This window comes from Rutidosis leptorrhynchoides, chromosome 3 (assembly GCF_046630445.1).
Source record: "Rutidosis leptorrhynchoides isolate AG116_Rl617_1_P2 chromosome 3, CSIRO_AGI_Rlap_v1, whole genome shotgun sequence".
In the NCBI taxonomy this organism is placed as follows: domain Eukaryota; kingdom Viridiplantae; phylum Streptophyta; class Magnoliopsida; order Asterales; family Asteraceae; genus Rutidosis; species Rutidosis leptorrhynchoides.
Window position 1 is genome coordinate 376,667,909 of NC_092335.1, and position 14,867 is coordinate 376,682,775.

Here is a 14,867-nt window from a genome sequence, read left to right on the forward strand (position 1 = left end):
TAACGTTGTGCTGAAATTTCTGACCTACTCGCACTTAAACAGTCACCACGGTCAAACAAATACGAGTTTGGTTCTAGAAATTGGTCACTACCTAGGATACTAATATACGGAGCCATGGCCACTGGTCTCACCTCATTTCAGTTTGTATAGAGGTCGTGGCGACTGAACGAATCAGACCTTGTTTCAAACCCTAGTCTTGACTTAAAACTTACTTTACACTTTTTGTTTGATGATGAATGATGATGGTACTTAAGACCTAATTTACATACTTTTAAATCTTTGGGAACAATTTACTGACTTAGTAACTTTTGACTTAGTTTGAGGACCTTCCGGACCAAAATACTTGCTTACTATTCCAGCGTATCGACTTTTACTACTTTCCACTGTGAGTTATAGCATCCCTTTTTACTTTAACTATTTTGGGAACTGAGAATACATGCGCATTTTACATTTTACATACTAGGCACGAGTACTTAAACTTTATATATGTGTGGGTTATACAACGGCATAAACTTTCCCCTTAGCTCGGTAACGTTTAGTCATTGGTCTTTGAACCGGTGAACGCGAATCTTAGATATGGATCCATAGGGTTTGACATCCCCACTCGGGCTAGTAGCGCTAGCATTTAACGGGTGTTTAATACTTTGTAAACATACGCACTCGCCAAGTGTACTTTTAGGGGGTGTTATTTACGTTAAGTTAGTTACCAAGTGCCCACGGTTATACATATACTTTTCATACTGTTTTGAAACGTTGTTGAAGCACTGAAATCTCGTGGCCTACCTTACATTACTGTTATACTTAAACTATAGCTCACTAACCTTTGTGTTGACATTTTTAAGCATGTTTTTCTCAGGTGCTTAAGGTTTGCTTGCTTCCGCCGTACTAGTCATGCTTTGTAGACACCCGCTGCGTTTATTAGAGATGTCACCGCATGAAACGTTTAATTTGCATTCAAACAATGTTACTTTTGAAACAATGTATTTGTAACGACCTATGGGTCATGTACTATTATTTTTGCTTGCTATTCGTAGAAGCATACTTTCGGATGTTAAACATTTGACGTAGGTTAAAACGTCACCTTTATCATGAATGCAAACTTATTTTGAAATAGCATATAGTATTTGACCTTGTAATGATCCTGTTGTTGATGATTCGTACACGATGGTTTTGTACGTGGCATCACATTTGGTATCAGAGCATTGGTTGTAGGGAATTAGCTTGCATTAATGAGTCTGGACAGACCCTAGTAGGATTCACTAATAGGATTAATCTACAACTTGCTAGTTTACTTGTTTCTGCAGAACTTGTTGCATGCTGCTGCTTAGTTTTACTGCTATATGCCATATGCTACTACATGATTTCACTACTGCATTCTATTATCTACTTTCGATTGCATGATACTTGTCGTTATTGCCATGCTACTTACTGCTATAGATGATCTAGACTGTCGTAGTTACTTTGCCTAATACGTGCTTGCTTTATGACTTACTGACATGGAAAAAGTTATTTTTTCCTTGTTCAGATGTCGGATGTCCCGCCCGTTATCATTTTGGAGAGTGACTTAGACTCATCCGCCACCTCGCCTGCCATTGTTGCCGATTCTCAGATCCCGTCGTCGACACCCTCCAGTGACTCTGGCTCTTCATCCTCTGGAGCCAGTAGCCATGCACCCGACCCAGTGATCACCTCAGATGGAGCCGAGGACCTACAGGAGATTCCAGCTCCCCTTGTCCCAGGACCCTCGAAACCACAGCACCATTCCGGTGGTGCTGTGATTCCCGCGGAACTTGGGGAAGGTCCGTTCCGTAATGAGCATAACAATTGGTGCCGACGCCTTCCTGATGGACGTCTCGTGCCGATCCCGCCTTTCAGATACCGACTGATGATAGCCGGCCGAGCAGAGCCACCCGTGCAGCCACCCCTAGATGATTCCGACGACTCATCATCCGACGACTCATCCTCTGATGACTCCAGTGATGAGGATTCCGACGAGGATCCCGAGGAAGCACCCGTGCAGCCACCCTCTACCCCGCCAAAGAAGCGGTATCATTTCGACAGTACTGTTATTCCTGAGGTTAACGGAGGGAGATCGTCCGTTAACGCACATGGACTGAGGACTAGAGTTACCGCCCGTAAGCGGCTTGTGCCGTATTCTGCTGATCCGTTCATACGTAAGGCTCCCCGATATACAGCATCTACTTCTGGTACCGGACTGTCTGCACCACCCGCACCACCTGCACCATCAGCACCGCCTGCTCCACCAGCCTCTCCCTCTATCGAGGAACTGACGAGAGAGGTGGATATCCTCCGTGCTCGGGTAACTGAGCTCGAGGACCAGGTGTCCCACATGATGGACATCCTTTACCCACCGTCACCATAGAGCTTTTGTATTAGATTTCATTATGTAATTCCGTTTGTAGTTTCATGTATTACTTATGTATTGTATGAACCTATGCGGATGTATGCAACTTTTTATTAATGAATAGAACTTAGTGTTGTTTAATCTTTGTACGGTGTTCTACTTACGTTACAGTGTGATGATTTCATGGTATCTGTATCTAGTTGCATTACTTAACAAACGTGTGATGTGTTGATTCCATATTGGTTACCATATACTGTATTATTATTTATTGAATACTGGATTTTGACTTGAGTCAAAAATTTTGTTTAGAACATCAATGGCCAATGGAAGATCAACATCCACAGCAGCCCAAATCAAGGAAATGATCACTGAACGAGTCGCCGCAGCTTTAGCATAAATGAACCCACAAGCCCCACCAGTTAACCAGCCCATCCGTAATGGGTGTACTTATAAGGAATTCCAAAGTTGCAAGCCCCACAACTTTAGTGGCACTGAGGGACCAGTTGGTCTCACTAGGTGGTTTGAGAAATTAGAATCGATGTTCCGTGTAAGCAACTGCTCAGAGATGAACAAAACCAAGTATGCCTCTTGTACGCTGTCAGACGGTGCACTAACCTGGTGGGACACACTGGCTCAAGCAAAGGGTATTGATGAGGCGTATGCTACCCCATGGGAGGAATACAAAGGGGCCATGATTGAGGAATATTGCCCTCGGACGGAGATACAGAAGATGAAAACTGAGTTTTGGGGACTGAAAGTGGTAGGAAACGATCTCGATGGTTACAACCGTAGGTATCTGGAATTAGCTCTAATGTGTCCAACGATGGTTACCCCGAAGTTTAAGCGGATGGAAAGGTACTTGTGGGGACTTCCTAAGTCCATTAAGGGAAATGTCACCTCTTCTAAGCCAGCTGATGTCCCGGAAGCAATGCGCATGGCGCACACCTTAATGAACCAGATTATCAGTGATGAACCGGAAAAGGCTAAATCCGAATCGGGTAGTAGTGAGAAGCGTAAGTGGGACAACAACAAGGGGAGAGTCTATGATCAAAACCCGGCTAAGCGACATGAAGGTTTCAAGGGAAACAACCCCAATCCGAACCCTAGCTCGAACTCTAACTACAAGGGTAGTCTGCCACAGTGTAAGTGTAACGACCCGAAAATTTTCGACCAAATTTAAACCTAACCTTTATATGTTTCCGACACGATAAGCAGAATTTGTAATGTTGAATCTCAAAAAGTTTGGAACTACATTCATGTAATCAATTACCCTTTGACCGTGTTCGACGATTCACGAACAATTATGTGTATATAGATATGTATATATAATATATAATATTAACTGAAAATATTAACAAAGTATTAGATATATGATACTTTACATGAACGTATTTGTTTCGATATATTTATCGACAGAATTAAGAGATAATATCAAATGATTGAATTATCAGATACATTATGATATGATTACGGGCCAATGTTATGAGGTCCACTGTGATTTAAGAAATCTATTATTTTTGACAATATTTGAAAAATGGTAAAGTGATCTATAAGTAAGAACGTGGAGTGTAAATAACTTAGATGTTGGATATCGACAAGTTAAGTAACTCGACATTTTTCATTAAGATGATTTCATACGTTTATTAAACCTTTGGACTTTATCCCATGCTTCACCAACAGACTGTAATTTAAAAACTTGAAACCTATTATGAATATATATAATTCTACTTTTCTAAAATGTTTTATGATATAACGATTTAAATTAATATTAAATATATTTATACGCGTATTATACGTACATAGTTTTATACTTTTACTATACTTTAACTTTAACTTTACTTTACTTTTACTTTACTTTAACTTTAATAATTCACTTTAATAATTCACTTTAATAATTCATACTTTAATAATTCACTTTAATAATTCATACTTTAATAATTCACTTTAATAATTCATACTTTAATAATTCACTTTAATAATTCAAAAATCTATTATAAATAGAATTCAATAGGTTTCATTATTTTATAGAAACTTGAAAATATATTTCTCTAAACTCTCTCAATCGAGTTACATATATATATTTACTTAGTATTATTTCAAGATATTATTAGTATACATAAAATACTACGACGGAGTTATATTCAGACGATTTCAAAATAAGTTTTCAAACGGGATAGAGCTAAGGAAATTATGGGTTATAGCTATGGAGGTTATAGGTATTGTTCGAGGGTATTGCTCGTGAGGTCAACCTAATGTTTATCATTTTCGTTGCGTCTACGTACTTTCCTGCAATATTGAATCACAATATTGATACATGAGCATTCATATCTTATCTTTTATATATTAATAGTGTATCCCTGACTAGTGTTCGAGTATATATGATTATGCATGTTTGTATGCTTAGTTTCGTCGTTAAATAGTTTATGATAAATCACGAATTTGATACATATGCTACTGAGATAAGGTATATGATATGCATGTCGTTGAAAAGCTAAAGAAAAATTAATAACTTTTCATTTAAAAATCGTGTGGGTTCGATGAACGGATTACAAGATATGGTCAACTGAATTATTAGTAATTTTAATATTATTATTAAAATGATTATTATAATTGTTATCAGTTGATGTTATTACTAAAATTATCTTTATTACTAAAAACTAATATTTTTATTGAAACTATCATTATTATTATTATCAATATTATTTTATCAAATAAATATGCGTACAAAGATATTTTTACCACACGTAATATAATTACATTAATAATACATACCACTATATTTTTATGATATTAAGTGAATTTTATTAATTTTATAACTTGAGATATATATAAAAGTATATTTTTATCATATATGAATTTAAATATAAATTTTTATTTATTAATAAATGACTTGTATTATTTAGTATAATAAGATCTGATAAATATATTTAAATATATAAAACGACTATATATAAGTTATATAATAAACATGTATAGATTTTGGAAGTTATTTTGGGTCAAGTTGACTTTTGTTGACTTTTGCATGTCGATCTCGAGCATTAGGATTGTGATACACTACGACTTGACCTAAATTGTTAGACAGATATTGACCAACATATAAATATATATACTTAATATAGGTTCGTGAATCCGAGACAAACCCTGCACTTGTTCAGTGCCGTCATATACATAATTGCTACGAAATACAGTATTGTGAGTTTCATTACTCCCTTTTTATATATATTTTTGGGCTGAGAATACATGCACTGTTTTATAACTGTTTTACGAAATGGACACAAGTACTAAAAACATATTTCATGTTGAGTTGTACCACTTTGCATATTTTTCCCTAATAGCTTGGTAACTACCATTTACATGCGGTATTGTAAAAGCAAATCCTGTTGATAGATCTATCGGGCCTGACAACCCCAACCGGACTAGACGACCAGTATTCAACGGTTGCACAGTACTTCGTTTCAGTGACTACACTTGGTACAGTGTAGTGAGATTTCATAATAAAGGGAATATGCGACGTTGATTAAATGTTAAGTATGGTTACCAAGTGCTCAACCACTTAGAATATTTTTATTAAAACGTTTATGTATATGAAATCTTGTGGTCTATTACTATTACGGAAATGGTTGATTATGATAAACTAATGAACTCACCAACCTTTTAGTTGACACTTTAAAGCATGTTTATTCTCAGGTATTAAAGAAATCTTCCGCTGTGCATTAGCTCATTTTAAGGATATTACTTGGAGTTATTCATGACATACTTTGAAAGACGTTGCATTCGAGTCGTTGAGTTCATCAAGATTAATATTAAGTCAATTATAGTTGGATGTAATATGAAATGGTATGCATGCCGTCGATTTTAGATGTAAAGAAAGTTTGTCTTTTAAAAACGAATGCAATGTTTGTAAAACGTATCATATAGAGGTCAAATACCTCGCGATGTAATCAACTATTATGAATTGTTTATAATGTATATGAACGGGTCCTTTCAGCAAGAGATGCTACAAGCATCACACCGGGTACTGCAACGTGGTCTGTGAAAAATGTAAAAGGACTGGGCATATTGGCAAAGACTGCAAGATCACCACCATGACTGGGAAGCCGAACCCTACTGGACCGAGAAAGTGCTATGAATGTGGATAGACGGGCCACTTCAGAAACGAGTGTCCCAATAAGCGAAAGGACGGCGGACCACCGCGTGGAAGAGCTTTCAATGTAAACGCAAGGGATGCCCGTGAGAACCCCGACTTGGTCACAGGTATATTCACTATCAACAATCTATTAGCTTCTGTTCTGTTTGATACTAGTACCGATAGAAGTTATGTATGTAGACACTTTTGCTCTAAGATAAATTGGTCGTTAGTTCCTTTAAAGGAGAGTATGCTTGTAGAGGTAGCCAATGGAAAACTTGAGAAAGTTGACCAAATTAGCTAGGGAGCTATTATCAACATAGCTGATGTGGATTTCGAGATTGACTTGATACCCATTAAATTGGGAAGCTTTGACGTTATTGTCGGTATGGACTGGTTGACCAAGATAAGGGCCGACATTATATGTGGAGATAAAGCTCTTCGTATACCGTACGGAGACGGTGAGCCACTGATTATTTACGGAGAGAGATGTAGCTCGAAACTGAACCTCATTAGTTGCATGAAAGCACAAAAGATCATAAAGAAAGGATGTCTTACTGTTTTAGCACATGTGAAAATGTTAGAAACCGAGGTGAAGAGTGTGGATGACGTACGAATTGTGAACGAATTTTTCGATGTCTTTCTAGAAGAATTGCCTGGATTACCACCACCGAGAGCTGTGGAGTTTCAGATCGATTTAGTGTCAGGAGCTGCACCTGTAGCTCGCGCACCTTATCGACTCGCACCTTCCGAAATGCAAGAGTTGCAGAGCCAATTACAAGAACTGCTAGACCGTGGATTTATCCAACCAAGTTTCTCGCCTTAGGGCGCACCTATTTTGTTTGTGAAAAAGAAGGACGGATCCTTCCGCATGTGTATCAACTATCGTGAACTCAACAAACTGACGATCAAGAATCGGTATCCTCTTCCCTTAATTGACGATCTTTTCAATTAGCTGCAAGGATCAAGCATTTACTCTAAGATTGATTTACGATCCGGTTATCACCAGTTGAGGGTGAAGGAGAGTGATGTGATGAAAACTGCATTCAAAACCCGTTATGGTCATTATGAGTTTCTCGTGATGCCATTCGGTTTAACCAACGCACCTGCCGTATTTATGGATCTCATGAATCGTGTATGCAAGCCATACCTGGATAAGTTCGTTATCGTCTTCATAGATGATATCCTCATCTACTCCAAAAGCGAAGAAGAACATGAACAACATCTTCGTCTAGTGTTGGAAATCTTGAGACAAGAGCAACTTTATGCCAAATTCTCCAAGTGTGAGTTTTGGTTGAAGGAAGTCCAATTTCTGGGTCACGTTGTGAGCGATCAAGGTATCAAAGTTGATCCCGCAAAGATCGAAGCTATCATCAAGTGGGAAACCCCCACTACTTCGACTCATATCTGCCAATTTTTAGGCCTCGCCAGTTACTACCGAAGATTTATTGAAGGTTTTTCTCTGATTGCGCGTCCTTTGACTCACAAAGGGAAGAAATTGATTTGGGAACCCGAACAGGAATCATCATTTCAAACTTTAAAAAAGAAGTTAGCCACCGCACCTATCTTATCACTTCCTGAAGGCAGTGACGATTTCGTCGTTTATTGCGATGCTTCAAAAAGTGGTTTTGGTTGTGTACTGATGTGATGTATGCAGGGTAGTATACGAAATAATTATATTTTTATTGCGAAATACTATTAAATACGATACAATTTTACACAAGTTATTTATTTATTTATAGAGTGGATATACCTAAACCTTGCTACAACACTATAGGCAGTTTGCCTAATCGTACTGTAGTGTAGTTTTTAGTAAGTCCGGTTCGTTCTGCAGGGAGCTAGCCAAGTTTAACGCTATATTTTTAAACTATAGTTTATATATATATATATATATATATATATATATATATATATATATATATATATATATATATATATATATATAAGTAGTATTATTATTATAAAAAGGGGGTTTTACAGTTTAATGACCGGTTTGTCGATTTTAAAACTTTAGTCGCAGTTAAAACCTAATGAAAAATATTAAAAAATAAATATAGCTTAATTTAAAGCGTAAAATAAATAACGATAATTAAAGTGCGATAAATTAAAGTGTGATAAATAAAATGACAATAAATTAAAAGTGCGATAATTAAAAAGTACGATAATTAAAAATGCGATAAGATATAAAAAAAAAGAATTATGCTTATTTAAACTTCCGTAATCATGATGTTTGACGTGTTAATTTTAATTTATTACCATGGGTTAATTGTCCTTTGTCCTGGATTATTTGATATGTCCATCTGGTTTTTGTCCATAACAGTCCATCAGTCATAAATATAAAGTGTGAGTGTCCTCATCAAATTATCCTTATACCCAAAGTCAAATATTCCAACTAATTGGGGACTTAAGCTGTAACAAGGTCTTAATACTTTGTTTAATAATTACACCAGGATATCGACTGCGTGTAACCCAAGGTTTTAATACTTTGTTAACAATTACGCCAAGTGTCCTTGTACATAATTCACCCCTGTTTTAATGAGTCCATTGACTATTAATCCATTCCCGTGTCCGGTTAAATGAACGATTATTAGTATTTATAAATATCCCGCCCATCGTGTCCGATCGAGTGTATATGGTTATTTATAGATACCTCAAATTGTAAATCTCTATATTAAATTAACGAACTATCATTCAGTTAAACAAATATAAAGCCCATTAATAGTCCATAGTCTAATTTCCACAAGTGTCGATCTTTTGTCCAAAACCCAATTATGGTACAAAGCCCAATAACCCCGTCTTTAATATTTAGTCCAACATCATGATTACTTCGATTTAATTAAGCATAATAATAACTTAGCTATGAGACATTAATTTAAAAAGGTTGAACATAACTTACAATGAGTATTAATCGCATAGCGTTACACGGCCAGAATTTTGACTTACAAACTTAAAACATTTGCCACTATAACCTTATTATTAAACTTAAATTAAAATTAAAATTATAAAATATAATATATATATATATATATATATATATATATATATATATATATATCGTATATGATATGAGAAAGGAAAAGAAAAAGATGTTGAAATCGATCAGAATGCGCGGCCTTTTATAGGCCCACGTTTCACTGTACAGCTCCGCAAGTGTGGAGCTTTTGTGCTTCACAGCTCCGCGAGTGCGGAGGTCTGGATTCCAGCTCATAGATTAAATCCAAAACGTGGGTTGCGTATAATTATAATATATAATAATATATATAATTAATTATATATTATATTATATTCTTGTGCATAGTTGACTTGTAATTTTTGGTCCGTTGCGTCGCGCGCTAAAAGTTGGTTCATGTCTCGGTTCCGGATTTTCGAACGCCTTTTCGTACGATTTAATATCTTGTACTTTATGTTTCACGGCTTGTACTCTTGTAATTTTTAGACGTTTCTCATCAATAATTTGAACCACTTGGATTGTACTTTGTACTTTTTAGCTTTTTGGTCATTTGCATCTTCAATTCGTCGAATTTGTCTTTTGTCTTCACCTTTTATTATTTAAACGAATATCACTTGTAAATAGAACAATTGCAACTAAAAGCTTGTCTTTCTTGAGGGATAATGCTATGAAATATATGTTCATTTTTAGCATTATCAAATATTCCCACACTTGAGCTTTGCTTGTCCTCAAGCAATATAGAACTTGAAATTAAATCACACTTCACTCGAATCACTTTTTTTTATTCTCACACTTTGTACAACAGTGATTTTAATACGGCGGTATAAACAATGATAGTAACGATGTGGTTTACAGTCCACATGACTTATAAAATTTAGATCCTTTAAGGAAATTGGATCTTTATGAAAACATTTGATCTTTTGAAAATTCAATCTAGCTTTTACCTTAGATAAGTTTTCCGGAATAACCCTTCACCGGTGTTTGCAAATTGTTTTTGTGGGTTTTGTGGGTTTCAGATTTGAAAATTTTAGCTCAAAACTTATGGTTTTGTGTCACCCACTTGCTAACCTTGTATTGGGAAAGCAACACATCCAGTTTACTTGCTCCGTATATTACCTTTCGGTAAACTACCGTCTGGTTGTAAAGGAAAGCGTTGAACAAGTAACTGTTAAGGCAATGTCCCGTGACATGCTGATAATTCTGGTCTATATCGTGTCGGATGCAATTACTATCCTTTGTAGGAGCAATAGTAAAGATCACCCTATAGTTTTTCGGTCTGGCACAAGGTCCTGTCTTCGACCATGCTATGCAACCACCGTTCTTACGATTGACACCCGATTTGGTTCAGGTGACCTAATGAATTCCAGGTGAATTCCTAGGATTTTACATTCAATGGTAATGAACGCATTAAAAATAGGGTTTTCAGAAAACAAATCAGTTTGTAATTTGATCAAAATATTTTCTCGTTCAAGCTCGAGTTTAGATATCATTGAATTCCATGAGTTTGTAATTCTCAATCTTTAAGGTCAATCTCAAGGATTGAGTAATATCAGGCATAAAAGTTAATTTTTAATCTTTAAGGAAATTATCCTTTCTGGGGGTCTGATTCATTAGTCTTATCAAGATAATTTACACGGCGCCCTCTCCATTTTACGAGACAGATCCTCTCATGGTTAGGATAAGTCTGACCACTTGGTGACCCTGTTTGATGCTGAGGTCCGTGGATTTCCTGCTGATTTTAGAGATGACTTTTCTAGATTTTTCGTCAACCTACAGCTGGTCTGGACGACAACTTCCTGACCTAAATCAAGAAGCGCGTGTCTTTTTTCGGAAGATTTTACTTCCTTTTAATGATGGAATTGATTCATCGTGTAGATCCATCTTTCTTTTAAATATATTACAGTAAATCGGGTAAAACTGAATTATCGTTCAAAACAAAAGTACCTGCAATAATCTTGTACAAAATATGTGATATATGTTTTAAAGAACTTGGTGCATTCTTCCCACACTTAGCTTTTATTTATTCTTTTCTTTGCCTTTTTATTCTCCTTTATTCCATTTTAAATGAATTCTAACGTTTTGGGTTGTTTCTCCATTTATGTTCTCTCCGAGGTAACAATAATATCGGTATTATCACCTAGTTTTATCGTTCATGAATATGTATAAACATGATTTTGAATTCATTTAGTTGAAAAATTTTCACAAAATTTGGCAATTAAACTAAGTGTAAACCCGAGAGAATTTATAACCCTTTCCCAGACTTGAGATCATGCAATGCCCTCATTTGCATGAAATCAGACTATAATTATAAATTCATGAGGGTGATTAGTGTAAAAAAGTGATTAAAAATACCGAGTTTGCAAAGATATTGTTTTATATCACATTTGATATTTTATGTCTTCTCGTTAAAATTAGTAGCTTTTGCTGAACTTAATTTCAGTCTTTGAAAATGCGATGTTTTACCCTGTTTTGTACATAAGATAAACTACAAACATACATAATATTTTTATTATTTTTTTATAAAATCTTTATTTATTAAAACTATTTAAATGAATAATTTTTTAAAATTTTGCTTCCTTTTACTTTAGGTAGTTTCGGTATGTTTACCTAGTTCGTCCCTCGACAAAATTTAAAATTTGTCATTTTTAAAGTGATTGTTTTAAAAGCAAAGATTTTTGGGTTTTTTTTTTTTTAATTTTTTTGATATACTTTAGATCAATAAAATTAAAAATAATGATAACAAAATTTTTAGCCCCGCACTCGGGTAAAGCAATTTCGGTTCCATGACCTAGTCTTCAACTTACGATGAATTTTAGAAATCATTTTTTAAACTTAATGAAATAAAGTAAATTTTGTTTTTAAATTCACACAAAACTTAAATTTAGAAAGCATAATAATTTCATATAAAACCTATAAAACAAAAATTTAGAATGGGGGGAGAAAACTAGTTCTTTAGTGTCTGCTAGCGGAAAAGACCAATCGGATTCCATTCTCGGAACTACACGAGAACAGAACAACTAACTCTATACAGCGTTTTCTTTTTAGAACATTTGAATCACCCCACACTTAGGTAGTTGTGGTGTCGAAATTTTGATTAACTTCATCATCAATTTCTCTTGGACCATAATCAACTTGCATATCTGTGACTTTTGCTTTAAGCCATTGGTCGAATTCTTGTGTAATATCCACAAATTCTACTAGTTTCGCCTTTTCTTTAGGTGATAGATTGGATACTAACATGTTACATAACTTAAAGTTCCCCTTGGTTCTAGCATCGCGAATCCGTTTAATAAGTTTCTTCATTAAACTGTTAATAATGGAGTCATTTAATTTTGTATCAACAACGAGGTTTTTTATTATCAAGTCATCTTTAGGTGTTACTTCATTTTCCCCATACTTAGGCGTTTTATTATTGTTAAGCACTACCGTTGGAGTTGGTAAAACAATATGCTTCTTATCGATCGTTTTTATCGGTTCAACGGTTTTGGTTGGTGGAGATTTAGACTTTCGACTCACAAAGGTGATCGATTTTTCATCATTACTAAGTGTCATTCTACCCTCTCTTACATCAAATAACACCCCGGTGGACGCTAAGAATGGTCGACCTAAAATTAGAGGAATGTTTGGGTCCTCTTCTATGTCAATGACAATAAATTCGACTAAAAAGGTTAAATTACCCACTTGAACAGGTAGGTTGTCAGCAATTCCAACTGGGTGCCTAATGGTTTGATCAAAGAGTCGAACATTCATTTTCATTAGACTTAACTCACCTACTCCTAATCTCTTATATAATGAAAGAGGCATAACACTCACACTCGCACCTAAATCTGCTAGTGCATCATACATGACACAATCACTAAGTAGACAAGGAACAATAAATTCACCCGGATCACCCAACCTCGGTGGAAGTTTTGGTGGAACTGTCTTCACCGGGTTTACTTCTATGGTTTTTGTTTCTTGCACTTTCTTATTCTTCTTCTTCTTTCCAGAGGTATCACAAACTTTATTACCTATTACTTGCTCATACTCTACTCCTTTTCTTGGAAACGGGATAGGTATTCTGTAGGGTGCCACCACTGGCTTTACGTACTCGGGTGGTGGTGATGGTGGTGTTGTAACTTCTTCATTGTTACTCACATCTAAAACCTTCCCATCTTTTGGTGCTGGTTTTTCAGAATTTGTTGAAACCATATTAACATTATCATTCCGAGGATTTACTTCAGTTTTACTCAGTAGCTTTCCTTGTTCCCTCTCACTCATCATGCTAGCAAGAGTACTTACGTGTTTTTCTAGATTCAAAATGGAAGTTTGTTGAGTTCTTAATGACTGATCAAACCTCTCATTTGTTTGGGTTTGAGATGTAATAAATTGTGTTTGAGATTCCATTAGCTTTGCCATCATTTCTTCCAGATTTGACTTTTTCTCTTCGGTTTGTTGTGGTGGTTTATACAAGTCAGGTCTTTGTTGATTGAAAGTGTTGTTTTGAGTTGGTTGGTTATTCAGACCTTGTTGGTTGTACGAGTTGTTGTTGGGTCCATTTGGATTGTAAAGAATGTTTTGATTTCGATTGAAGTTTGGCTTTGGCGGTTGATAATTATTTTCCAGCCTTTGGTTCATGTAGGAAACATTCTCTCGTTGTTCCATCGTTTGTTCAATGTGACAATCTTTCGTTAAGTGTGTTCCACCGCATTGCTCACAACTGATTCGTATTGCGTGAATATCTTTAGTCATCTTTTCCATTCGTCTCTCGAAAGCATCTATTTTTGCGGAAACGGAATCAAAGTCATGGCTAGAATCAGCTCTAGCCGCTTTAGATGATCGAAAGATATCTTTTTCCTGGTGCCATTCATGCGAGTGGGAGGTTGTGTTATCAATAATTTTGTGAGCTTCGGTTGCGGTTTTCTTCATAATGGAACCACCAGCTGCAATGTCGATGTCTTTTCGTGTAGTAATGTCGCATCCTTGGTAGAATATTTGTACTATTTGATAAGTGTCTAAACCATGTTGAGGACATCCTCTCAAAAATTTTCCGAATCTTGTCCATGCCTCATATAGAGTTTCATTTGGCTTTTGCGTGAACGTAACAATTTCTCCTTGAAGTCTCATGGCTTTAGATGCCGGAAAGAATTGTTTAAGAAAATTTTCAACTAAGACATCCCATGTGTCAATCGCCCCTTCAGGTAACGATTCTAACCAATCTTTGGCTTCTCCCTTTAAAGTCCAGGAAAATAACATGAGATATATTTGTTCATCCTCAACTTCTTTGATTTTGAATAGAGTACAGATCTTATTAAAGGTTTGAAGATGTTCGTTTGGATCTTCTTTTGGCGTACCAATATATTGGCATTGATTAGTTACCATGTGTAGGATTTGTCCTTTGATTTCATAATCTGGTTCATTAATGTCTGGTTTAATAATGGCGTGTC

At 35.7% G+C, this 14,867-nt stretch overlaps 1 non-coding gene across 1 annotated transcript; it reads left to right on the plus strand.

The window, feature by feature from the left end:
* The first annotated feature begins 14,437 nt into the window (after nucleotides 1-14,437).
* Nucleotides 14,438-14,544, plus strand: LOC139903308 (small nucleolar RNA R71). Its single transcript, XR_011778137.1, has one exon. It is a non-coding gene; the product is annotated as a small nucleolar RNA R71 (small nucleolar RNA).
* The last annotated feature ends 323 nt before the right edge of the window (nucleotides 14,545-14,867 follow it).